Source organism: Dipodomys merriami, unplaced genomic scaffold, assembly GCF_024711535.1.
Source record: "Dipodomys merriami isolate MVZ:Mamm:240054 unplaced genomic scaffold, mDipMer1.0.p SCAF_103, whole genome shotgun sequence".
Lineage (NCBI taxonomy): Eukaryota > Metazoa > Chordata > Mammalia > Rodentia > Heteromyidae > Dipodomys > Dipodomys merriami.
Genome location: NW_027202305.1, coordinates 2,952,949 through 2,980,306, shown reverse-complemented (window position 1 = coordinate 2,980,306; position 27,358 = coordinate 2,952,949). Strand labels below are relative to the sequence as shown.

The window sequence follows — 27,358 nt, the reverse complement described above, 5'->3', positions numbered from 1 at the left end:
TGAGCTGAAGAGCTGAGGGACAGTGCTCAGGCCCAGAGTTCAAGCCCCATGACTGACCAAAAAAAAAAAAAAAGGCCATAAATTGCTATTGGATGTGTTATAAACAAAGATCCATTCTTTAGAACCCCTATTCTGAGAAGAACCCACTTTTTAATTTTAATTTATTGTGTGTCAATTGGGGCTTGGACTCAGAGCTTCTCAGTCTCGCAGCTTTTTCACTCAGGCCTGGAGCGCTACCACTTGAGCCACAGCTCCATTTCTGGCTTTTTGGTAGATTAAGGATAGTGAAGAGTAGCCTTTTCTGCCCTGTGATCTTCAGATCTCAACTTCCTGAGTAGCTAGGATTACAGTGGTGAACTACCAACACCCACCGGACAATGCCCCTTATCAATCAAGGTTTTGTCATGTGAATCACTGCCAAGATGCCTTGACACTTAAATCACAGAAAGGATTTCTATTAAGGATTTCTTGCTATTAAAAAAAAACAAAACTTCTTTAATTTTTTTTTAGATTATCTTTATTTGTGAATCCTGGTCCTATACAGCAGTGGGTTTTTTGGTTTTGTTTTGTTTTGTTTTTGCTAGTCCTGGGTCTTGAACTCTGGGCCTGGGCACTGTCCCTGAGCTTCGTTTGCTTAAGGCTAGCACTCTACCACTTGAGCCACAGCCACTTCTGGCTTTTCTGTTTATGTGGTTCTGAGGAATGGAACCCAGGGCTTCATGCATGCTAGACAAGCATTCTACCAGTAAGCCATATTCCCAGCCCTAAATCAAGTTCTTTAAGGCAAAAGAATTGTAGCACAATTTAAGGGAGACCACCACGTCCGAGAGCGAGATGCCAGGTCCCTCAGAATTCAAGCTTCCGCAAGTCTGCTGCCTTCATCCTGGCAGAGGCCATTCCCTCCATTTGAACTCAGTTGGCAACAAGCAATAGAGAATGTTAATTCCGGGTCTGGGCTGGGCCTTCCCCCTACTCACACACTGCTCCAGTATGCATAAGCTTCCTGTTATTTGTCTGAGAAAGTCCAAATCCAGGTAAATAAGACTGTTCCAACTGCTTTATTTAGCAGTGAGACCAACCCAAGCTGAATGATTTATTTTGGCTTGTCAAAAATCAGGAATGAATTAGCAGAGTTATTTTCTTAGTGCATTGGTTTAGCAGCTGATGAGGCTAGAGAACAAGTCAAACTGAGTTAAAAATAATCTTACCTATTCCGTTTCCTTCTTCCCAAATTTGCTATTTCTTAAGACATCTGTCTGCCACAGACCTGCATACATCGTGCTAGGACTGAGTTTTGACTCTTCTGTTGGAGGTCTGCTGGCTCTTAACGGCAGTCAAAAGGACAGCTGTTCAGCCTTTCGCTATCTCCTGTACCTGCGTCAGAATGGTGGGACTGGGGTCAGGTTTGAGAAATTGATCTTGGGAGAGGACAACAAAAGGAATTACAAACAAGCCTGAGACAGGAGGCGAGCACAGACATTCACACTTTTTACGGGCTTTGTTCCTGTGGGAGCAAAGGACAGAAACAAGTTAATGGATAGGAATCGAGGGTTTTCAGAGCACTGGGTAAGTGCTCTTATCTTCTTTGCTTCTTTTGTACTGGAGTATTTATCTCTACCAATTGTGTACAGGATGTAATGTGTCCTTACTCCAATTTTTTTTTGTTCTAAGCTTATTCCTGTCATTTACTTTATTTCTACATCCTCCGTTCTTTCAATAAATATTGAAACTCAGGCTGAGATCTGAAGATTGTGTTTGAAGCCAGCCTGGGCAGAAAAGTCCCTATGAGATTCTTATTTCCAATTAACCACTCAAAAAACCTGAAGTGGCGCCGTGGCTCATGGAGTAGTAGTGCTAGCCTTGAGCATAAAGAGGCTCAGGGACAGCACCCTGAGTTCAGCTCAGGCCCTGAGTTCAAGCTGTGTATTATTAAATGGGAGATTGTTTTAAAGGCTGTGTAGGTCAATGTTGGTGGAGCTGCAAGGTGTAGGCCCTGCGGAGTCAGAACAGTGGGGGGGGGGGGGAACCCGGGGGGGCCACAGTCCAGCTAGCCATTTTAGGGTGATAGGGAGAGGCTGGTTAATTGGTATTCTGAAGAGTTTCTAAAATATGCTGTTGCAAGCATTTTCCACCTGTAGCTTTTTCAAAGGTCCGAGCCACAGGATTCTTTTTGTTCCTGGGTTGTATTATTTTTATTTTATCTTATGTCATAATACTTAAATTTGTCACTCCCAGAGAACAGTGGCTATGCCTCAGCTCACGAAGCGTGAGGTTCACAGAGCGGTTTTCTAGGCCATTCCCCACTCCGTCCAGCCAAGTAAGACAATGATTTCCCTTTTCATCCAGCCGGGCGTGTTGTGAGGGGTGAGTCACCCCTCAGACTGTGCTCTTTTACAGGCATTGTCACCAGAAGCCAGCATATGAGCCACTGCTAAGACAGACAAAGACTCTTCCTGTCGGCCAGAGAGCAGTACTGGTGGGTGGAAGTCCCACCTGTCTGACTTGAGCCATTGGAGTTCCTGTAGTTCTTGTCTATTCTTACCCCGATTCCCCCCAGGCCCAGTTCCCAGCTCCTTCCTGAGTGCAAGTGCTTGCTAGGTCATTATACAGTAGCTTGGTGCCACTTCAACTCTCTGTTCTACATGCAGTTAGTGGAAGACAACAGGTCTCTGTGTGTTTGTGAGCCATTGATGTCATCCAAAAAGAGTTGTATAGATGGAGTAGGGGGCGGGCAAATAGGTCTTAAACCTCAGATGTGTTTTTGGTTTTGGTGCTTGTACTAAAGCTTGAACTTAGAGACTTACACTCTTGCTTAGCTTAATCACCCAAGGCTGGCACTCTACCACTGGAGCAATACCTCCACTTCTAGCTTTTTGCTGCTTAATTGGAGATAAAGGTCTCATGAATTTGTCTGCCTGAGGTTGGCTTTGAGCCACAGTCCTCAGATCTCAGCCTCCTGAGTCGCAGGATTACAGGTGTGAGCCCCAGTACCTGCCTGCTTACTTGTTCATAGAGCACCAGAGCAGGGTTGTAAAATGTCCTTTCTGTGTTAGTCTGTTACCTTTCCTTATGGGTGGTTCTGGTTTCTTCCACTGTTTTTACAGGAGGACTAAATGTGATTACCCAGCCTTTCAATTGAGATGTCAAACATAATTACCCAGGAAGCAGCCTGGTAGAGGGCCACATGACTCCCTCATTATGGGTCTTACTGCAGACTCTGTTCGAGGAATACTAGAAGTTTGGCTCTTGGTGGCCCTTTGTGATTCTTGCTCTGTATCTCTGGTTATTTAGGAGCCCAGAGTTGCCTTGTTTAACCTTTTATAGATGAAAAAAATGAGGCTGAGCAAAAAGAAGTCACTTCTTCAAGTTCACCAGTCTGTGGGAATCGGCTTGGGCCTGACACCCTTTGCTTGACACAGGATTTCATGCTGTCCGTGAAGGTCTGCTTGTGAGGTGGTGGGAATTGGTCTTCCCACTGAGGTGACTGCTTGGGCACCAAGTAAAATGCTCTGGTCCTCAGATGGTCCTATATGGATAGTGTGTGTGTGTGTGTGTGTGTGTGTGTGTGTGTGTGTGTGTGTGTGTGTGTGTGTGTGTGGTGCACGCATGCATGCACATATGCATGCCAATATTAGGGCCTGAACTTAGGGCCTGGGTACTCTCTTAGCTTTTTCACTCAAGGCAGGAGCTCTACCTCTTGAACCATGCCACCAGCATTATCTTGATCACTTTATCACATTTCTTTCTATTAAGAAGCAGAGATTAGCGTTGATAATTGAGAGCTGACTTTGTCTAAAACATCTTTGAACTCTTACACAGCAGAATGGCTAGACTCATGTAGAGCACCCGTAGCCCTTGCCTGGTCTTAGAGCTGGAAGATTTGAGGGTTTAGGTGAATCCTAATAGCATGGGGCTCTTCCCCAGCTTCTGGCCTGCTCAGGTATGGCAGTGTGCCTGTGACGTGCCCAGCGGTGTAGTCTGAGTCCGTGCTCATATGACCCCAGCGTCCATCTCCAGAACTGAGGGCTCTACAGCTCCCTGCTTGGGGCCTTGCTGGTCAGGCTGACAAAACACATGCTGGCTGCTACAGAAACAGTCCCGAAGCTCCTGTCCCTAATGCACCTGTCCCCCTCTAGGAATAACATATGCTCAGGAAGAAGGGGTTACCCTTCCTAGGTACATCTCTTCCACAGTAGTAGGGGCAGATGGCTTGCCTACGAGGACAAGAACGTGAATGCAAATCAATTAAACTGCTTGTAAGAAAATTAAGGAAGTCTTCCTGCTCTCCTCCATCTCTCTTCATAAAACATACATTAATAAATTGCATTATGAAAACCTATAGTCTCCTTTTGCCAGAGTTCAAAGAGATATCCCTACAAGGTTAGCTGTATGGAATGAGGGTGGTTTGTTATTGGCTGGCGATTTTGCCTCTGATTTTACTCTCCCCAGGAAAATTCCTTCTGGACAAACTACAGTGAAGAGCCATGGACTCATCCATGTTAATAGCTTTACTGAGCAGGTGCTCAGCCGTGCTGGTGTGGAAGGGAGATGCTTTGGCAGGGGGTGGGGGGGAGGGTTCCGATGTATCATGCTGGTACTGATGCTTTGACTATTTTTCTGTCCTGTTCCAATGCTACAAACTGCTTCCAAAATGTGATACATGACATGTTTATAGTCTGGATTGTCTCTCTGTTATCTGTGCTATTGTTTTGGTCTGTCCTGAAATAACCCATCAAGTAATTTTGTGTTTTGTCTGCCCGGTTTTTCCTGTCTCAGTCAAACCAAGTCCGCCTTTCCTTCGGAGCGGGGCCATTTTGCTATGGCATCTTGGAGACAGAAAACGGTAATACAAAACAGTCATTACTACTCACAGCCCTCTTGTCTCTTATACCCCAAACTCTCTGTTCAACCTTTAACTGAAACCACAGCCCACTGTTTCAAGGAGCCACCTCTCAAATAAAGGGAACCACTAAGGCCCAGAGATTTCTAACCACAGATTTACTATCTTTAGCATAAAAGCCGGAGAGCAGTCTAGCTGCCATCTCTGGCAGGAAGGGCAAGTTAAAAACAGTCTGGACACCCTTGAGGTCCCTGACCCACAGGCCTCCCAGCCTGCAAGTTTCATTCTCCTAACAGACTCCTGCTGTACTTGTTTACGTTGGGTTAAATGATTACAAAGCCATACACAGAGCCTCTCGTTTTAGTTCTAGATCAACCTCGCCGTATGGGCTGATGGGTTCTGGGCTGAGTGCTTGGGTCATAAGATGGCAGAGGTGGGAGACATCATCCTAGCAATGAGCTACAGGACAACACCATTAGAGCCTGTTGCCCGGTTGCCATTGCTCGCGTACCCTGTGATAGCGTCAGTCTTCATCATTGGCCAATGGAGCAAATAACTGCAGTCTCAACAAAAGATCCATTTGACCTTGGCATGGAATCAAGTCTACTCTGCCTAAGAAATCCTCTCCATCATTATCATTTTGGCCATTAACAACTATTTATTTATTTTTGTCCATTGTGGGGCTTGAACTGTAGGTCTGGGCGCTGTCCCTCAGCTCTTCAGCTCAAGGCGAGCACTCTACCACTTGAGCCAAAGCACCAATAATGGTTTTCAGGTGGTTCATTGGAGATAAGAGTCTCACGGATTTTCTGCTCAGCTGGCTTTGAACCATGATCCTCAGATCACAGCCTCCTGAGTAGCTACAGGTGTGAGCCACGGGCACCCGGCTTAAACAACACTTTATTGCAGTGCGTGGTGTATGGCAAACACCTTTTAAGAAACAGTACATTCATGTTCTCACTTAACTCCCTTCACAAGCAATCAGTATTATTGATTTCCCAATTCAACATATCAGTTGATAAAAACAACACATCTTGGTCACTGGTAACCCTTTCACCATTTTCCCCTAGCTAACTTTTTTTTTTGACAAGGTCTTGTATGTAGTCCAGAGTGCTGGGGAGAGCATCCTAAGTAGAGAAGACAATGTCCACAAAGACACTGAGACTGAAGAGTGTGGCTTTTTATAGAAGGTGTTATTTTGGAATACTAACAAAGGAAGTAAAGGGATGGAATGAAGAAGAGCATTTGTGGGCACACCAGATGTTTATCTTCTGTCAACCCAGGTCCTTATAACGGGAGCTATTGAGGAATTTAAACAGGGTGATACAATTGTATCTAGCTAGTCTGCCTACAAATGACTGATTCAAGGGAGTCATTCAGTTAGGAATGTCTTTGGCTTCAATTTACTGAATACCTAGCGGACAGTAGCTTAAGCAAATGAGGGGCTACTTTTTATATAATCCCTCCAGGAAATGTGGTTTGGGGCCTGGTGTTGATAGCAGAGAATACAATCTGGAGATGGCCTTGTTTTGTGGTTTCAACCCACCATCCTCACTGGTTTTGTTTTGTTTGTTTTTGCCAGTTCTGGGGCTTGAACTCAGGGCCTGGGCACTGCTCCTGAGCTTCTTTTGTTCTACTACTAGAGCCACAGCGCCACTTATGGCTGTTTCTGTGTATGTGGTACTGAGAAATCAAACCCAGGGCTTTGTGCATGCTAGGCAAGCGCTCTACCACTGAGCCACCTTCCCAGCCCCTCCTCACTGGTTTTGATTCTGATCCTTGAGCTGTTATTTTGTGGTCCCATGAAGTCCATTACTGCTCAGAGACCTTGCTCTCCCTTGAGGAAGGAAGAAATAAGAGTTTGGTGGGGTTTGTTTTGCCCATCATTTTTTCAAGGAGAAAAAAAAAAAAAGAACAGAAATTTCCTAGTGTCCCTTCCTTTATGTCTTCTTGGCCGATCCTGGAAAGAGCCATCGTGAGTTGCAAAGAAAGCTGGAACAAAATATTCTTTCCAGCTTTCATCGCAGGAGAAGGCAGAGTATGTGAAATGAGTGTTGAGTTAGCGAACCAACATGTGCCAGAGAAGTCTCTCTGTATGGCAGGCTTGGGGATGGGACTGTTTCCTGATGAATACCATCCGTTCCGGGAAGTCAAGAAAGCAAAGGACTATCCGTGATGAAAGCAAAACAGTAAACAAGCCTCTTCACTATCACTCGACACAGGGGCAGGGAAGGAAGAACCCTGGGCCTTGGGCACCACTAGCACAGGGAGTAGTCTGGGTCCCATGAGGACTTTGCTCCTGAAGAACTGCTAGGTGGAGGGCACATCCCCGGGTTGGTGGCTGACAGCGTCCAACTTGTTGTTCTGGAAGTGAATGTTCCGTTACCTTTTTGTGTGCCTTGCTAGGCCTCAGTCATTATTTGTTCCCGGCTAGAAGGATGCGAGGGGCTGCTGGAGGGTAATACGGAGTTTAGGAGGTGATGGGGGACTGAGAGCCTCGTTAGTCCACAAGTAGCTTATGTTTCATAGGAAGCAATAAGAGACTGCGGGGAAAAGTGCTTGTGGCTTGAGACCAGTTGAATAGCAGTAACCTAGCCACGGGATACAAGTCACCTGTGAAGTACGCTTTAGTGACTAGATGTCGGGTGTCACCACGCTAGCTCAGCGTGTTGCAGAGTTGTCTGGTCCAGCCTGGGTGTACAGACATCCTTCACAGGTACACATGCATTTGCTGGACGATACTCTGTTGTCTCCTTCTATTCCCTGGCCAACATGTCAGTGGGAAAGACAGCGGCATTTCCAACTCAACATTACTGATTTATTTCTAAATTTGGAAGAAAGAAAAACAGTGCAAGAGTCAGTATTGCAGGAATGCTTCTATAGGATAAACCATTATGCTAATCATACACTCTTAATATAACTATATAATCTCTGCTAGATGACAAAGAATTTTCATATTTACATGCTTCTAAGCAGATGGAATGTACAATCTTGTAATCTGATTTATTTACTGGACTAGAACTCATAAAATACGTGCTAATAAGAACATGCATACTACCTCTTTTTTATTGCTATTATAAATTATCTTTGATAGACTGTAAATAGATACAGGATTGGGAAGGCCTTGAGTCATGCTGCTATTAACATGTGTATCCTAATGTTGACAATAAGGAATAGCTTGGCATGACTTGAGAAGATCTCAAAGGGATATGGACCAGTCTAGGCCCATCTGTCCCTAAGAGAGACACCCACCCTAAATAGCAAGGCAATTTCTCTTACTTGTGAACATGGGCATGATTCTCTCTCTGTCTCTCTCTGTCTGTCTCTGTCTCTCTCTCTCTTTCTTTCCTTCTCTCTCTTCCTCATATTTTTGTTTGCCCAGATCTTGCCTATTGGTCTGGCTCAGGTCCTTTGAGCAGGGATGTTGTAGATAGGGATGGTGAGTAGAACTTGGGTCAGGTCCTTAGAACTCGAGTTCTTTCCTCCCACAGGACAGTGTTTGGATTGCTGCTCCTGCTCATCCTGTTTCCAGTTGGTGTCTTAGAATTGCCATGGGATTTGGGACACTCCATAGCCGTTAGTTAACTACACCCAGAGTTCTACCTACACCAATGGGCATTATCTTTCTCCCTCCCATCCATTCCTCCCTTCCTGAAATATTCACAAAAGTATCTACTTTGATAAGCAATACACAACTCCCTTCAAACACTCTGATGCTCAGCAACTGAATTTCTTTTACAGTCTTATCAATGTGTCCAATAACAGCGCTGCTCCATTTCCTTGATGCTGACTTCTCTGGGGATGTGCCTCCTCTGTCTTGTCTGTTCACCTTGCCCTGGGATGATAACAGCTATAAAAACTCAGAGATGAGCCGGGTACTGGTGGCTCACGCCTATAATCCTAGCTCCTCAGGAGGCTGAGATCTGAGGATCACGATTCAAAGCCAGCCCGGGCAGGAAAGACCATGAGACTCTTATCTCCAATAAACCACCAGAAAACCGGAAGTGGCGCTGTGGCTCAAGTGGTAGAGCGCTAGCCTTGAGCTGAAGAGCTGAGGGACAGCGCCCAGGCCCAGAGTTCAGGCCCCACGACTGGACCCAAAAACAAAACAAAACAAAACAAAAAAACAACTTCTCAGTCATGTGAACCAATCAGCCTGTCTGTTGAGATGCTCTGGGTACAATGAGATGCCACAGGTGAAGACAGCAGGATGTGTGCTGGGGACAGGAGGAAGGAAATGCTCCCTGGAGGGACCAACCCAGACACCTTAGCAGGAAGGCCATCAGGGAGAAAAGGGAAATGCACTCCAGCAGACAGAACCACGGGGGAGTTTGGTGGTGGTGGTGGTGGTGGTGGTGGTGGTGGTGGAGGAGGAGGAGGAGGAGGAGGAGGAGGAGGAGGAGGAAGAGGAGGAGGAGGAGGAGGAGGAGAAGGAGGAGGAGGAGGTAGAGGTATTTGTTTTTGTTTTGTTTTGGGGTTTTGTTATGTTGTTATTGCTAGTGCTTTTTTCCTTTGAGGGTGGGGAAGGAGGGCCCCAGAAATGGAGAGAGGAAGGGTGAACAATTGCAGTCGTGGTATTCAGTAGACACGATGTGGAAAATGAACTTTGTAACTGGTGGGCAGGGATGGGAAGAGAAAGCTAGGGGAATGTGAAGGAAGGGGGGACATTGTGCAAAAATACATGTACTTATAAAATGATACCCCCTGTGTAAAACAGCTTACTAATAGCAATGAGATATTATTGAGAGAGAAAGAGAGAGAGAGAGAGAGAATAAGACTGTGTTATAACAGGAAGGTGGAGCCAGGTCTAGGGGATCTCAAGCCCAGACAGGAGACCAGGAAGGGAGCCATGAAGACCACAGGGGGCGGGGGGGGGCTGTCCTAATGCTGTAACTTTGATTACACACTCACAGAGACAAAGGGACAGACCTATGGACATGCTCCCAAGTCACATCCAGAGTGGCTGGAGAGCATATAGTTCTCTGTTACTCTCTGTATGGAAAGGCTTGAACTAAGAATCTGAAGACAAAGCCTGAGGGAGATCTACGAACGATACGGAGCTTGAATGAAACGGATTGCCTTCCAGACTGTGGTCTCCCCGAAGAAGGAAGGCATCCCTGTGAGGGGGGCTACTCCCTTGTGTGCCCCGTGTTTTAGCCTGAAAACAGAAGCGCGTTTAGCACACAGCCAGCACACAGTACCCAGGCTGTACTCCCTCCGCCCTTAGAACAGATGTAGTTCTTCTCTTACCAGATACGTGGGCTGTAGTGGTCAGAGGACTAGACTTGGTTATTGGTATTAGAGCTGTGTGTGTCTGTGTCTGTGTGTGTGTGCACGCACGCGTGTGTGCATACATGCACACACTGCTCCTGGGGCTTGAACTCAGGACCCGGGTACTATCCCTGAGCTTTTTTGCTCTTTAAGCCACAACATCACTTCTTCCTGTTTGGTGGTTCATTGGAGATCAAAGTCTTATAGACGCTGGCCTTGAGCTGAAGAGCGCAGGGACAGCACGCAGGCCTAGAGTTCAAACCCCATGACCGACCAAAAAAAAAAAGTCTTAAAGACCTTTCTGCCTGGGCTGGCTTCGAACCTTGACCCACAGATCTCAGTCTCCTGAGTAGTTAGGCTTACAGGCCCACAGCTAAGGTTTAGCCTTAAGCAGGACTTTCATAAGGATAATCTCAATAAGTCTGGAGCACCTGGGGGAGGGCAAGTAAAATTATTTATTTAATTACTATTGATAAAGTGCCTTTACTATTGTAGAGACCAAAGCTATCTTGGTCTGGTGTTTGAAGCTCACCAGTAAAGCAGGAAAATGCAATGGAGATGTTGGAAGCATTCAGTGTCACGCAGGAAGATTCCAGCGAGGCAGAGGCATTGGAGGGCAAGTCACATGACGTTGGTTCTATCAGTTCTAGGAGCTTCTGCGAATGAACCAGAGTGAGGGAGTGATAGAGATTTATCATCAAAACATAGCAGGCACAAAGCCACTGGGCTCGGACTCTGCTCTTTTATTCTTTCCTTCTTTAAAGGTGTCTCATGTACCCCAGTTTCAGTGAGGGTTGTGGGTGTGTGGTGAGGGATTTGTTCTGTGTTGCTATAAGAGGAACAAGGGAAGATATAGAAAAGCATCAGGAAGGGAAAAAGAGGGGTCCCGGGCAGGACATTAGGTTATAGAGATGGAATTAGGGAAAGGTATTGGCTGTATCTTAGGAATTTCTCCCAAACACACATTTACTAAAGCATTTGTAGGGCTAGAAGCAGACACAGGAAACAGATCTATATCATTGACTTGGCAGAGATCCTATGAGCCGTGAGGTCTAACCTCATGTGATTATTTAACTTGCAAGAGGCCCGCCACTGGGCTCCAGGGGAGCAAAGGCTTCTATTTGTTTAACTGACATGATTTACTTTTTTGAAAAAGTTAATGTCAAGCCAGGCACTGATGGCTCACACCTGTAATCCTATCTACTCAGGAGGCTGAGATCCGAGGATCACGGTTCAAAGCCATCTGGGCAGGAACGTCTGTAAGACTCTTATCTCCAATGAATCACCAGAAAACTGGAAGTGGCGCTGTGGCTCAAGTGGTAGAGCGCTAGCCTTGAGCTGAAGAGCTGAGGGACAGGGCCCAGACCCAGAGTTCAAGACCCATGACCAACCAAAAAACAACAACAAAAAAACCCCAAAACTTCAACTGGGCACTAGTACTCACACCTGTAATCCTAGTTACTCAGGAAGCTGGGATCTGAGGATTGCAGTTCAAAGCCAGTCCAGGCAGAAAAGTCCCTGTGAGATATTGTCTCCAATTGAGCAAAAGAGCTCAGTAACAGCACTCAGACCCTGAGTTCAAGCCCCATAACTGACAACAACAACAACAACAACAATTTCCATGATCTGGCTTTAATTCTGCCCTCTGATTTACATAGAGTTGGTTCAATTTTTTTTTCTTTCAAAATATTTAAATGTAACTATCATATTCTTGTGTCTCCCAAACTGTACACCATGTCACCTTGCTTCTTCCTAAAAATATTTTTTCTTTCTTTCTTTCTTTCTTTTTTTCTTTCTTTCTTTCTTTCTTTCTTTCTTTCTTTCTTTCTTTCTTTCTTTCTTTCTTTCTTTCTTTCTTTCTTTCTTTCTTTCTTTCTTCCTTCCTTCCTTCCTTTCTTTCTTTTTTGTCAGTTGTAGGGCTTGAACTCAGGGCATGGGCACTGTTCCTGAGCCTCTCTGTGCTCAAGGCTAGAACTCTATACCACTGGAGCCATAGCACCACTTCCAGTTTTCTAGTGGTTCATTGGAGATAAGAGTCTGGAGGACTTTCCTGCCCAGGCTGGCTTTGAACCACGATCCTCAGATCTCAGCCCCCTGAGTAGCTAGAATTACAGGTGTGAGCCACCAGCATCCGGACCTGAAAATATTTTTTAATCTTGCAAACTGAACTTCCGCTTGACCATTCTTCTTTAGAAGTCCTTTGTGTGGTTGGTGACTCATGAAAGTGCCATCCTCAGAACTGAGCAGTCCAAGAATAGTAGCTTGACTGTGGAATCTCTTTCTAGATATTTGGAGATGGAGGAGCCCAAGGACAATTTAGATTTTACTGCAGCTCCTTTGCTCTGTTGACATGTACTGAGCTAAATATGGGTAACATCAACCAACTTATAAACTACAACCTATCCTAATATACAGTCATTCTTACCTACCTCCTTCGGTCCTGTTCATGATGATTCTTCTGGGTGCTTTGATAAAATCTGAGATGCCTTGAAGTTAGCAGTTCTCTCGTGTTATTGCAGCCTAGTGATTGCGTTAACAAAAAAGGCAGTGAGATTCATTTGCCATTGCTGGGGTCTGCTAAAACTACTGGCTGCTATTGTTAAGTGCTCAGCTTTCTGAATGTTCCATAATACCATGTTGTAAAATAACCGTTTTGGAATTCTGCTAGGGATCCATTTTATGCACAGTGCTCTGTAATTTGTGGAATCTTTCTTTTCTTCTCATTTATGGCACATGGGGATAGGTGCCCACAAAGGGGGAGCACACACGGCAGAGCAGCAGAACCACTTCAGGAGAGCTCAAGGTGAAGCGTGGAATGGGCTCCCGAGGCTGAGGAAAGCCGGGGAGAAAGGGAAGGCTTCCTGTGGGCTGGAGAAGATGCCTGGAAGTTGCAAATGCCTGCATAAGTCAGCTTTCCCTTCCTGTCATCCATGCCTGAGGTGATGGGTTATTATGAAGAGAGAATGTGTACACAGCCCACAGCTTCAGAGGTTCCTCCACCGTCAGCTGACTGCTTTATGTGTGTAGGGGGTATGTTGAGGCAGAATTTCATGGCGGAGCACATGGCAGAGCGGAGCTGCTCAGCTCAGGGCTGAGACACCAAAGAGAAGGTCCGCCCAACAGTAGACAGGAGGGCCTTCTTAACGGCAACCTCCCAAGCCCACGGACTCCTGGGAGCTCCCAGGTGAGGACCCGCCTCTAACACAACGCCCTTGTCTTATCTTTTCTTTTCTTTGTTGGTCCTGGGCTTGAACTCTGGGCCTGGGCGCTGTCCCTCAGCTCTTCAGCTCAAGGCTAGCGCTCTACCACCTGAGCCACAGCGCCACTTCCAGTTTTCTGGTGTTTTATTAGAGATGAGAGTCTCACGGTCTTTCCTGCCCGGGCTGGCTTTGAACCCCGATCCTCAGATCTCGGCCTCCTGAGTGGCTGGGATGACAGGTGTGAGCACCGGCGCCCGGCTCACAAGGCCTTTGCGAGGACATTCCAGACCCAGTGCGAAGCGATATCAGCACTGCTGCACCCACCCCAGGGCCATGGCTGGGGGGAGCCAGGGAGGCTCGGGTTCCAGATTTGAAGAAGTGCCCCAAGCTAGTGCCCCAAGTAGTCAGGAGGAATATACAGTCGTGCGGTGCACCCTCCAAACCAAAAACACTGTGGAAACTCCACGGTGGAAGAGAACCAGAACTTGACATACAGGCACGGTTGGTATGCCGCGAGATTTTGTATGGCATCATTTTCCCAATTACAACTTTACTAAGGAGCAATTTGGGGGCCATGCAATTCACCCGCTGAAAGCGTAGAATTCCTTCTCTAGCATGTTGCAAAGGTGTACCACCACCATCACAATCATTTTCACCCTGCCCATAGAAGTCATGACTGCTCACAGTTTCCCCATATCTCCCACAATCTCCCACGGTCACCAGTCCATGCTCTGTCTCAAGAGATTTGCTTAATTTGGGCATGGACTTTGTGTGTGTGTGTGTGTATGTGTGTGACTGAATGATAACCCATTGTAGGTTACTTACCTAATTCTCTGTTAAGGAGCATTTGATTTTTATTTCCACTTTGGGGTTGCTGTGGGTAATGCTGGTGTGAATACAAATTGTTGTGTGGATATGTTTTCACTTCTCTTGGCAATACCTGGAGTGGAATTTCTGGATCCTATGATAAGTCTAGATAATAATGGTAACTAGATGAGTACTAGATCTCTTGGAAAGTTGCTACACTCATTTTCCAAAGTGGCTGCACTATTTCATGGTCTACCAGCAATGTAGGGGGATTCTGATTTCTCCAGCAATATGTTTCATCATATATATAAAAACCACTTGATGCCCCCCCCATATATACATACATACATACATATGAGTATCAAGTGGTTTATTTGTATTTCCCTGATCATGGTATTAAATATACACCCGTGTGCTTATTGGACATTTTTATGTCTTCTTTGGAGAAATGATCCTTTACCTATTTAAATGTTATTGATCTTGTTATTACAGAGTTGTGGTGCTTTGTTTTGCTGATGTTGGGTGCTTCTCTTTCCTTTTCCCTTTCCCCTTCCTTCCCCTTCCCTCTCCTTCCCGTCACCAGCTCTGCTGTCTGTCTGCTGTCCCTTCCTTCCTGCTCGGTATCCCTTGGCCTTCTCGTCCCATGTACCGCCTGCTCCTGTAACTAAAGTCAGCTTGCTGTCCGGGTCCTTTCTAGACACTGATAGTCCCTCATTGTCCCCGTGTGAGTTCCCTCTCTCCGTCTCTGCTCAGCTTCCCTGGAACAAATTCATACCTACTTCAGATGCTCCTTATTTTTAATGTTTTCCTCCTCTTCTCGATAGAACGTGTGCGGTTTCCATGGGAACCCTGGCCAGGGGTATGGGGCTCAGACACAGGGTGAGCTGTATGGGCTCTGCTCATTTTTGAGGCTCTAGGCGTGTTTCCCTCACTCTTCTCCCACCTCCCTCTCCAGTCCTTCCCCGGGCAACTCCTAGATGGGCTTCCGGAGCCCCAGACCCTTGTGTCCTACGACTGAACTGACCAGATGTTGGTGGCAATGGTAGCGAGCACTGCACGTTGGGAGGAAGCTGCTGCTGGCGTCTCCCTGAGCGCCCCGTGCGCTGTTTCCCAGGGGAAGGGCAGTTTGTCCTCACTGCGAGTCCTGGTAGGAGACTTGCATCCTAGACCAGCACCACCTTCTTCATCTGCTGGCAGAGGCGGACGGGCCTCCTGTGGGCACGGTGCCGGTTCCTCGTTACCGAGTCCCCTGCCAGAGGCAGTGGGGGGTTGCTTGAGAAGGGGTGTTTAGGTAACTCCTCAGTGGTGGGTGACGTTCCAGAAGTCTAAAGGGAAAATCCAGTGGGTGCCAGCGGCTCATTCCTGTAATCATAGCCCTTCTAGAGGCTGAGGATCACGGTTTGAAGCCAGCCTGGGTAGGAAAATTCATGAGACTCTTACCTCCAACAAACTACTCAGAAAAAGGCAGAAATGGCACTGTGGCTCATGGTAGAGTGCTAGCCTTGAGCAAAAAAAGCTCAGACAAAGCCCAGACCCTGAGTTCAAGCCCCAGGACTGGCAAAAAAAAAAAAATTTTAAAGGGTGGGAGAGAAATCCAGAAATGGAGGGCTGGGAAGGTGGCTCAGTGGTAGAGCGCTTGCCTTGCATGCAAGAGGCCCTGGGTTTGATTCCTCAGCACCACATAAGCAGAAAAATGTCACAAGTGGCTCTGTGGCTCAAGTGGTAGAGCGCTCGCCTTGAGCTGAAGAGCTGAGGGACAGCGCCCAGGCCCAGAGTTCAGGCCCCACGACCGACAAAAAATAATAACCCAGAGATGGATGTGCAAGCTGGGGTCCATGGTAGGGGCTCTTCCTCGATGTCAGACAGCCCTTCCGTGGCAAGAGCTTTCCTCTTACTCTGCTGACTGCCCCAGATTAGATCTGAGGTTTTGCCAGAGAAGTGAGCTCAGGCTGAGCTGAAAAGAGCGCGTGGTGGCTGGGCTGATCCAGTCAGCCTCTGAGTGGGTGAGGTGGGCACCCACTGCCCGTACTGTGGGGCCCAGCACCGAGGCGGCCTCCTCCAGCCCTCACCCGCACTGCTGCCGCCGAGTGTGCCTCTGAAAGCACATGGTAAAGGCAAAATTTGGGCCATTTCACTGTCCCGGAATAAATGAGTGACACTGACAGGAAAACTAAGAGTGCCTGGGAGAGGGGAGGGAGAACAGCACAGGAAACAGGGCTTCTAAGAGCACTCATTCCTTTCACTGCTCTTCTGAAAAGCAAATGAATCCTTTAAATTAGGTTACTATCACAGTGTGAGCGGCAACCAACAGATCGCTGGCCTGCCTTTCAAGACCAGAAATGGGGAGAGCTTTGAACGTGGGCCTCATTCTCATTTCAGACCTGGCACATTTCTTTCTACTTTTGAACCTAGATCAGTCAAATCCAGGATTTTTTTCTTTAGGGGATTTTAGAGGAGCTGAAAACATTAAGGGCTATGATTAAGTATCATTGGTCCTTAAATTATTTTGGTTATGACATTTACACTGGTAATGAGCCCTAAAGATCAACTTAGAACTCTTTTATGTTATGACATTTCCTGAAGACCACGCATCTGATGTTCACGCGTCATGTGTGTGACATGTATGCATGTGGGAGAAGGCAATTGGACCATGCATCATACATGTGACATGTAGACACACAGGAGAAGGCACTGTGGGTGTGCGTCATACGTGTGACATGTGCATGTAGAAGGCACTGTGATCATGCATGTGACATGTATTCGTGTGGGAGGACGCATGCGTGTGGGTGACTGTGTTGCCCATTATGGCAAAGCATCTGATAGCCTGTGTGCCGTGTGGCTGCACAGGGGACAGCGGCACAATCACACAGAATAATGGGGAGAAATGAATGAAAGGAATCTGCAGAGGTGTGGTTGGTTAACAGTGGAGGTGGCAGGGCTGTAGGAGAGGGTGGTCTCCTTCCAGCTGTTGCCTGGGGTAGCAGTGAATGCCAGGGGAGGTAAGTGGAGGAAGGTGGGGAGCCAATCTCTGGCCCCATTCTCCACCCCTCCTGTTTCCAACCAATGCCTGCCTTAATCTGACCTCACAAAGTGGCTTGTGCTGCTCCTGAGACCAGCCTCCTGCATCGCACTTGGCGTGCAAGGCTTTGCAAGCAGCCCTGGCCCTATGCAAAGTGATTGGCGCACACTTGAACTGATCATGTCGCAAGATACAGGTCAAATAGGGAGTCTTTATTAGAAAGCTGGTGACTGCAGGCAGACTTGTGTCCCAAAGAACCTACAGGCCCAAATGCAGCTAGCACAAAATTTTATTTTGGGGGGCAGTTGTGGGGCCTGAACTCAGGACCTGGGCTCTGTCCCTGAGCTCTTTTGCTCAGGACTAGCGCTCTACCACTTTGAACTGGCTTTTGAGTGTTAATTGGAGATAAGAGTTTCTCAGGGACTATTGTAAAGTTTGTGAAAGGAGAACATCACATGGTTCAGGTAGAAAAGAGTTTATTGGAGGGAGAGCAAGCTCCGGCCCACATGAGATAGAGGTGTGCAAAGAGGAAGAAAGGAAGAGAAGAAGAGGGCGGGATTTATGGTGGAGTGGATTATACAGGGAAAGGCAGGGAGGAGGTGTACCACAGCAGATGCAGAAGTGATCTCAGAGCCTGGGGAACCTCTCAGTGTCTGAAGGAGGCGTGACTGGAGCAGTTCAGGAAGTGACCTCAGCAGGTAAGGAAGTGACCTCAGAGTTCAGAGTCCTTTGCTGACTCACAGTCAGGTGATTTCTGGTTAGGCTATGGGCCATAGATGTTGTCTTTCATGAAGTGGAAGGCAGGTCCTGGGCAGACCTAACAACTATTATCTCCAATTAACTACCCCAGAAAAGCAGGAAGTGGAGCTGTGGCTCAAGTAGAATACTAACCCTGAACACAAAAAGATTAGGGAAGCCGGGCGCTGGTGGCTCACTCCTATAATCCTAGCTACTCTAGAGGCTCAGATCTGAGGATCACGGTTCAAAGACAGCCAGCGCAGAAAAGTCCGTGAGACTCTTATCTCCAATAAACCACTAGAAAACTGGAAGTGGCGCTGTGGCTCGAGGTAGAGCACTTGCCTTGAGCTGGAGAGCTGGGGGACAGCGATTAGGCCCAGAGTTCAAGCCCCATGACCGACAAAAAAAAAAAAAAAAAAAAAAGCTTAGGGACAGCCTCCAGGCCCTGAGTTCGAGTCTCTCTCCCTGCCCCACACAATCTGTGTTCTGGGTCACACCTGCCCCTTTGTCTCTTACACAATGCCTCACAAATTATTTCTTCTTACCTAAGTCTTTAATTTCTTGCTCTCTCATTGTTCATAAATACACACCATAAATATTCATAAACATGCACCACCTTCCTCTTTATCTGTAAATATGCATTTTCCTGATGTGTGAAAAGGAATCCTCTTTCTTTCTTTTCTTTCTTTTTTGGCAGTACTGGAGCTTGAACTTGGCCCCTGTCACTTGAGCCACGCAGCCCTTTCTGTCATGGTGTATTTTGAGCTCGGCCTGCACTGCAGTCCTATTGGTGCTTTCCTGAGTTGCTATGATGACAGGAGTACACCACTACTTTCCCTTTGGCCAAGATGGCAGGTAGTACCCTGGCAGCTAGCCATCCGTTGAGATGGAGTCTCCTGAACTCTCTGTTTTGGCCTAGACTAGCCCTGAGCTCCTGAGCTCTGCCTCACAAGTCCCTAAGCATACTGGCCCAAGCCCTAGTGCCTGAGTAAGAATCGCTTAAGCTTATTTCCTTTTATCTGCCACATCTTATCTTTGGTGGTTGTTCCTTTTGAGTCTATAAAATCTCTTCCTCTTTCGTTCTCTTCCTCTTTCCTCCTCCCCCTCTCTTTCCCCCCTTCCCTACCCCCATCTGCCCTTAAAAATCAACACCTACGGGCTTGCCCCAAGTGCGTCACCCATACATTCCTTGACTCCTTTGGACTCTGATTTATTTTCTTCCATTGTGCCATGAGTGATCTGAGTGGTCTCTAACTCCCTCATGCCAAATCCCACGTCTCCTTTCCAGACGTCACCCCTTCATTTTCTAGATCTCTCCAGTAGAAAGCACCGTCCTGCCTTTCTTCCCAGAGGCTCTCCGGCCCTGGGGTTTCTGTCGGTCTCCCTCGGTGTCTGCCCACCCCTTAGGCCCCTCCGTTCCCTTCTCTCTTCCTTCTGTGTGGGATGGTTAGTTATCCCACCCTTTCCTCTTGCTGTTAGGAGAGCAGGGGCTCTTCAGTCTTGTTCATTCTCCAGTCCCTCCGTGTATCCCGCTGTCCCAGTGCTGGGTCTAAGCAAGTGCCTGGCAAATAATAGACGGAGAAAGGATTCAAATGAGCATCTCTTGACAGAGATGATAAGTGCTTGGGTTCCCTTCCGGAGGGAGGCCGAGGAAGACACAAGGAGGGGCCCGGGCTGCTCCGGAACCTCCCACGTGGAGTGCGCAAAGCCACGGAACAGCACATGCTGGAGTTCCAGGAGTCTGGTGCGTGAGTAACCGCTCTGGGGATGAGTGTCCCCAGAAGGTTTTCAGAGAAGGACTCACTTGGCGCAGGGCTCTGTGGAGTCACAGCTTGCAACGGATTGCTCCGTGCTCCAGAGAAGCAGCGTGTTTGCTGACACGGGAGCCCACGTACGTGAGCTCAGGCCCCATGTGTGCCACCACGGGCAGACTGTATTTAGAAGCCGCAGAAGGGGGAGGAGCAGGAGGAGGAGGAAGAGCAGGAGGAGGAAGAGGAGAAGGCCTATGCGGAGAATTCTGAGTAATTTAATTGGCACAATGACAAGGCAGGAACAATGGTTTTCTCTGCTCAGTAGATGGGGACAGTCGATCAGAGTGGCTAGCTGAATTTCTCAGCGTGGGAGGTGCTTCTCTGTTCCTCTCCTTGTGTGTGTGTGGAGGGGGGGCTGGAATTCAGGGCCTGGGCACTATCCCTGAGCTTTGTCAGTCAAGGCTAGGCTCTACCACTTGAGCCACAGCTGTCTTTCCAGCTTTTTGGCAGTTAATTGGAGATTGCCTGGGCTGGTTTGCACCTCGATCCTCAGATCTCAGACTCCTGAGTAGCAAGGATTATAGGCATGAGCACCTGGTGCCTGACTTTTTCTTGTGCTTCTTTATGGCCTGGTTGTGATGCTCCAGTGTCCTTCCCCATGGCCCAAATCAACACGGGTGATGCGCATCACTTACTCTCAGATTCGCCCTGTGTCCTTTGCTTTCTGTTCAACTTTGTGTTTGGCGAAAGGACATGGGAGCCGCGGGTACAGTGCAGAATGTCCTCTGTCTTCTACCTCCTGCAAGTGGTCCGCTGGGGGCAGAGGTTTCCCGGTTTGGGTTGGATCTTGCTGGACACTTGTGGGAGGAAGCGCAGGCCCGTGGTGCGCAGTGTCCAGATTCCTCTCTCCAATCAATGTAAAACAGCGCTTTCTTTCTGTTAGAAGCCCTTTTAGGAGAAGATGCTTTTCTTTAGCATCTGTACACACTCTAGTCAGTACAAAAACAAAAACAAGGACAAAACTTGATTCTGTTCTTTTGTATGACAGTTTTCAATATAATAAACTAGTTCCCTGAGCCGCTGAAAGCACTCGCTGGAGATGACTGGTCAGCTGTGTTCCGTGTTGTTTTATTTTGATGTTATTTTATTTTCTTTTTTGGGCCCGGTTGTGGAGCCTGAACTCTGGGCCTGGGCGCTGTCCCTCAGCTCTTCAGCTCAAGGCTAGCGCTCTACCACTTGAGCCACAGCGTCACTTCCGGCTTTTTTCTTTTTGCTTATGTGGTGCTGGTGAATCGAACCCAGGGCCTCAGGCATGCAAGGCAAGCGCTCTACCACTGAGCCACCTTCCCAGCCCTGTGTTGTTTTATTTTGAGACAGCATCTTGCTCTGTCAGCCAGGCAGACCTCAAGCTCCTGATCCCCTCACCTCAGCCTCCAGAGGGCTGGAATTACAGGCGTGTCCTACCATGCCTAGCTCAGTTGGTATCTTTAAAATTCAACCTCCCATTTTAAAAGTGAATACATAAACTGAGAGACGAAGACATTCCATGCCTGGCCTAATATCACACTGTACATTGCTGGCGTTACACTGGTGCATTCACCTCTCCTAGATTCATTCTCACCTTTCAGGAGCAGTACCCTAGATCTGGAATCCTAGTGTCAAAAATGTGAGAAAATCTGAAACGGATCACAAATACCCGGAGCCTGGCTCTGCTCTTCTGGCTTCTGGTCTTCCCGCCTCAGCCTTGCATTGGCGGAAGCTCACTGGTGAGGGACGGTGCTGCTCCTGGGGAGCTGCCGGCCTGGGACGTTCTGCCTGGTGCGGGGAAGTTGTGGGCAGGTGCCCAGGTTGCCAGGGCCAAGTTCAGCACTGGCTGCCGCCAAGTGTCCTCCTGCCAAGTCCCCACCCGCTCTTTGAGTCGAAATATCCAACCTGTGGGTTAGAAGGCAACTAGCCGGGAGACCAGGTCTCGACCAGGTCAACCATGTCAGCACTGGATTTGTTAGAAGAGGAGGAGGGAAGAGATGGCCTTGGGATGGATTGACAGGGGTCAGGAGGAGAGGAAAGAATGTGTTGTATCACTGCGTGTGGGGGTGGGGAGAGAAAGAGAGGAAGGAGAGAGGGAGGAGGGAAGGAGAGAGGGAGGGGGAGGGAGAGAGGGAGGGAGCGAGGGAGGGAGCAAGGGAGGATGCTGCCCAGCAGCCCATCTGTTCCCACACTCACCGCCTCACGCTCACCTCCTGACTTCCTCTGTTCCTTCTCCATGCTTCTTCCAGCCACCCTCTAGCTCCCAAGGACCAGGAGAGCAGAGCAATGGCAGCAGAGCGGCCAGGGGAAGAGCAGGACATGCTGTTTAGCCCAGGGACGGATGCGAGTCCTAACCAAGTTGTGTGTGAGGCGTGGCGGGGCCGGTCGCAGCTCTGTGCGTCAGACAACAGGTTGTTAGTACTTACTTGGTGGGAAGGGAGATTACTTGGACTTGGAGTGAGATGAAACTTGGCAATTGAAAAGACTGTTTACATCAACTCAGAAAAACTCTCCCTTGGCAGAAGGTTCTGGAGGACTTGAGCCTGGTACCCATAGAGAGAGTGTGTGCTCGACCAGATCCTACAGTGGGATGTCTGGAGTCTTCGCTTTATCTTTTGGTTATGAAACTGATTTAGAGGACTGGACTGTGGCTGAGTGGTAGAGCGCTTGCCTTGTATGCATGAAGCCCTGCGTTTGATTCCTCAGTACCACATACACAGAAAAAGGCCAGAAATGGAGCTGTGGCTCAAGTGGCAGAGTGCTAGCCTTGAGCAAAAGAAGCTCAGGGACAGTGCCCAGGCCCTGAGTTCAAGCCTCAGGACTCGAAAGAAAGAAAGAGAGAGAGAGGGAGGGAGGGAGGGAGGGAGGGAGGGAGGGAGGGAGGGAGGGAGAGAGAGAAAGAAAGACAGAAAGAGAGAGAGAGGGAGGGAGAGAAAGACTGGGAGCTATTGGCTCATGCCTGTAATCTTAGTACTCAGGAGGCTAAGATCTGAGGATCCTGGTTTGAAGCCAGCTCTGTGTTTCCCTAGGAGCACCCTGCAGTACCTTAGGTTTTGTAGTTACAATTTCTCCAATAATGGGGTTCAATCCTCAGTTTCCTTCTCCTGCTGGGGAGGATTCATTCATGGAACACCAATAATGCCAAGTTCAAAGGGTTCCGAGAGTCTTTGTGCTCAGAAGGGTCCCTGACCCCCAAACTCCAACCAAATCACTGGTAATCTGAACACTGCAGGCTGGGAATTAGTATTTTCTCTGAATAGTTTCTTCTTCTTCTTCTTCTTCTTCTTCTTCTTCTTCTTCTTCTTCTTCTTCTTCTTCTTCTTCTTCTTCTTCTTCCTCTTCCTCTTCCTCTTCCTCTTCCTCTTCCTCCTCCTCCTCCTCCTCCTCCTCCTCCTCCTCCTCCTCCTCCTCCTCCTCCTCCTCCTCCTCCTCCTCCTCCTCCTCCTCCTCCTCCTCCTCCTCCTCTTCCTCCTCCTCCTCCTCCTTTTCAGGGAACTCTTCAAAGTACAGGCCATTCACTGAAAAGCTTCCTGTTCACTTTAAAAGGCTCGATTGTAGCTTCTTGACATACCCATTTGCTCTTCCTAGAGGCCGGAGAAGCTTCCTCTGAGGACCTCGGGTCTTTCTGGCCCACAGACAAGGACTCGCCAGGAGCTGGCAATGGCTCAGTGAAACCTGGCCACTCTTGCCCTACAGGATGTTTCAATGCCAAGCCTGGCGTGTGAATGTGTGCTGGCCAGCAGAGGGCCTGGAGAGCCTGTTTTCCCCACCACCAGGGGATTGACCCTTTGTGTCTGAGTTATTTCTTTGCGATTTCCAACAGGACTGGGCTAGTGATCTTTTCCAAGCATGTTGGGCTAAATCAGTGTCCAAGAATGTAAGAGAAATAAGTAAACGGACAGGAGCTTGAGTTTTCCTCTTCCCAAATTAAGCGTGCTGATGCATTCATTGATTGAGTTTGGTATTGGGGACCACTGATGCCCTCAGCTCTGATCTCCACTGTGTGACCACGATCTCCAAGAAGGCAGCATCTCTTCCGGTGAGTCTATCTCGTCTACAGCCAACAGGCAAAGGGTTCCTCACCGGCTGTTCCCGGCAGCGGCTCTAGATGGTCCAGACCCGGAGTGATGAGGTCACAGCTACTCTGATCACTTCCAAGGACAGAATGTGACCTTTGTGAATGGGCTGTCAGCAAAGTGACCTCGGGATGCCTTTGGTATTTATTGAGGCTGTTGGAGTTGACGCTCTTGCCTGGTGGTGGATTCTAAGCCAGGGGTCAGTGTTCTTCTGGGTTGATGTGCAAAAATGGTTTAGCCTTTATGGACGCCTCCCCCCACCCCCACACACACAAACAAAAACAAAACCACCCAACTGGTCCCGATCTTGGCTTTGGCCTACAATTGCTGAGCCGTTCCCAAGAGAAGTTTAGCTGCATTAAAAGCTGTTTATTAAGAAAACTGGATGGAACTCCTAAAGAGCCTCACCTGCCACTAAGACATTTCCCACAGCCTTCTATCTTAACTGGCAGAGCTTATCTTCCTCGGTTCCTGCGTTCCTGGAGGCCGGCCTGTGTACCACGTACCGCTTCTCCTGCCCTCTCCTCTTGCCGCCCCTTTGTTTTATCTCCCTGAGAGGCCTAGGCGCCAGGCACATTCTACCCAAACGAGAAGGAAGGGGGTCCTTGCAGCCTTTATCTTCTCTCCTGGCAAAAAACTAAATGGCAGGGCTGGAGTAATGGGCCTTAAACAGAAAAAAGCACAATAAACCTATACCACATACTATCTAATTCTAGGAGAAAGGAGGGACTGGAGGAAACTTCCACAAGACCATGTGCTCCTCCCTCTCTGTATTTTTTTTTCCTTCAGAAGTAAAGACATGAGTTTCACATTCCACTGAGCACGTAGGAAGGGACAGGAGGGACAAAGGCAGCCACTTCCGTGGGTCTCCCTGCGGCGGGGCTGGAGAGCACACAGGATAAAGGGGCTCCGTTGACTCCTTAGCTCTGCTGCCTTCTGCTTGCAGAGTAGATGGATCGCACACAGATCCACGCCAGCGGCCCCACCAACCCCAGCCTGTGAGGAGAGGGCTGCCAGAGCAGGTCCAGCGGGAGGACGGGCCTCTGACCTCACGCATTGTTCATTTACGTCTTCTGTAGCCTTTGTGCTCAGCAGAGCCTGTGGGCAGCCATGGGCGGTGATGATTAGAGTTCAGATAGGACTCTGTCCAGAGAACTAGCCAGGAAGCAGTGATGGCTCTGAGCTACAGCCCTCGTTGGCTCAGCTTCAAGGTTGTCCAATTAAATCAGTCCTCTGCCGTCTGCACAGTAGATGACCTCGCAGAGACTTGGGAGGAAGTACTAAAGGTGATAGGCATCCATCATCGCCATATTTCCACCATTATCATTATTACTGCTGTACTTATTATTTTATTTTGCTGCGTACGTGTGTGCGTGTGTGTACATGCGTGTGTGTGCACGCACGTGTGCCGCATGCTGTTTTTGAGGCTTGAACTCAGGGCCTTATTTTCTCGCTTGGCTTTTTCTGCTCAAGGCTTTACCACTTCAGCTACAGCTGCATTTCCAGCTTTTTGCTGATTAACTGGAGATTAGAGTCCCACAGACTTATTCTAGGGCTGGCTTTGAACCATGATCCCTAGATCTCAGCTTCCTGAATAGCTAGGATTATAAGCATCTGCCACCAGGACCTGGCTTAGTTTGCTTTTTTTTATGGCTATACTGGGGTTTGAACTCATGGCTTTCCATTTGATAAACAAGATTTGAGCCATACCCCAGCCCCTTTGCCTTAGTTTTCAGATAAAATACTGTACTTTTGCTGTGGGTGGCCTCAGATTTGGTCTTCCTGCTTCTACTCTTGCATAGCTGGGATTATAGGAGAGGTCTCTGCACCCAGCCACTAGCAAGTGCAAGGGGGGGTTTACTAATGCATGTTGTACTGAGGAAGAACACTGGTCTCCATTTGAACTACAAAATTATACTATATCAAAGGAAATGGCTAAAAAAAGCAGCATGAGAAACCTTTGGAACTACAAGCTGTAAAAGCAAATAACTGGAATTACATGTTTGTGATTTTTAAAGGATTATCCAGGTATGGTGTTACGTACCTCTACTCCAGCACTTGGGAGGCTGAGGCCAGGGAACTAAGAGCTGGAGGTGGGCCTGGGGTACAGGGTGAGGTCCTGTCTTAAGCAAAAACAAAAACAAAAATTATTAGTGGTAGAACTGGAGGTGTGGCTTAAGGAGTAACGTTCTAACCCTGAGCCAAAAAAAAAAAAAAAAAAACTGAGCCAGAGTGAGAGTCCCAGAATTCAAGCCATGGTAATGCATACACATGTCATACACACACACACACACACACACACACACACACACACACACACACACACACACACACACACACCATAGATTTCCTGTTAGTCATTGTTTAATCGACTAACTTTTGTCATCATGCTTCATTGGCAATTTGGTAAGTTTGGGGCATGCTTTTAGCATTTCCTACTAGTCTCATTACTTGTGGCCCCAGCACACTTTATGGGCATTCTGAATATTGTGCACATATACCTAGCCTCCTGTAGCTGTTACTGTAGCTCAGCCAAGGGCTAAATTGGTAAACTTAATACTGAGGTTTGTTTGTTTGTTCTATTTATTGCATCAAGCTCTTGTAAGTCTTAGAAATAAATAAAAATGGCTTAGCTCTGCTTCAAAGAGGATTTTCCCCTAGAGCTGATTTAACATACACACACACACACACACACACACACACACACACACATACACACACATCTCTTAATATGGAAACTAGTGTGCTGAATGCAATCAGTCTTGCTGGGGCTGTGGATATTTCCAGGGTATTAGTTACAGCCCATTGCATTGGCTTTACCAGTTCCTTTTCCTATAAAAAGAGGCATAGAAAGATCACCTGCTTGAATAGCCGAATGGAATGGCGTCTTTTTAACTTCTACAGAGTGTGATGGAAATGAGAATTGAATGGCAAAGGCGCTCCTATTGTAAAGAAGCAATGAAGCATTCTCCAGTTCCTTTAGAAAAAGGCAAGAGCAGAAATCTAAGATGCTGACAAGCCACAAGTTCTATTCACGTTAGTGATAATAATCAGGATAACAACGATGATCATAATTGTGCCTGTTGTTATTGCTTGCCAACTTCCCCTTTCTCCACAGACCTTAAGATAAATAAGCCTGTACTACAGGCTGGGAACTTGACTTGAGCCTCACCTACCTTTTTGTGCATATGAGAAGCCACTGAAAGGATTTTTATGTGGGCAGCGAGTGTGGCCCTGGGTGGAAAAGGTGGATTTTCAGGGTGTGCTGTGGTGTGTGGGTGGCTGATCCTTGGCATCCCTTGTTGCTCTAGTGATGAGGGTGATGCTGTAGCCTGGGAGTGTGGAAGCGTGGATTTTCTGAGCACGAGCTCTGTGGCCAGGACTGGGCCCCAGGCTTTGGACGTATTATCGTGTTCATTGCTCACAGTCAGCCTGGGAGGTGAGCACTTTTATGGTCAACTGTTCTTCACGGTTCACTGAGGCACTGAGTGATCAGTTAGCCGGCTGCAAAGTGGCGGGTCCTGGGTTTGAACTCATACATTCTAACTGTAACACTCTTGCATATCATGCTAGCCTCCACCTAGTCTTCTGCAAGTGAGGAAGTAAATGAATATTTTGTTCCTGCTTTT

General features: G+C 47.8%; 1 protein-coding gene, 1 long non-coding RNA gene and 1 pseudogene across 3 annotated transcripts in view; 1 reads left to right on the top strand and 2 right to left on the bottom strand.

The window, feature by feature from the left end:
* Positions 1-27,358, top strand: part of LOC138809989 (protein Aster-B) — a 169,462-nt gene that overhangs the window by 7,088 nt on the left and 135,016 nt on the right. The gene's annotated exons all lie outside the window — the stretch shown is intronic.
* On the bottom strand, positions 47-145 carry LOC138810410 (small nucleolar RNA SNORA11; annotated as a pseudogene).
* LOC138809557 (uncharacterized) lies at positions 19,065-22,977 on the bottom strand. 2 transcript variants are annotated; one of them, XR_011366891.1, is made up of 5 exons: positions 22,699-22,977; positions 21,864-22,046; positions 21,323-21,558; positions 20,322-20,615; positions 19,065-19,436 (listed from the first exon to the last, which is right to left on the bottom strand). It is a non-coding gene; the product is annotated as an uncharacterized lncRNA (long non-coding RNA). The 2 variants fall into 2 exon arrangements; XR_011366892.1 differs by having other exon boundaries at positions 20,322-20,574.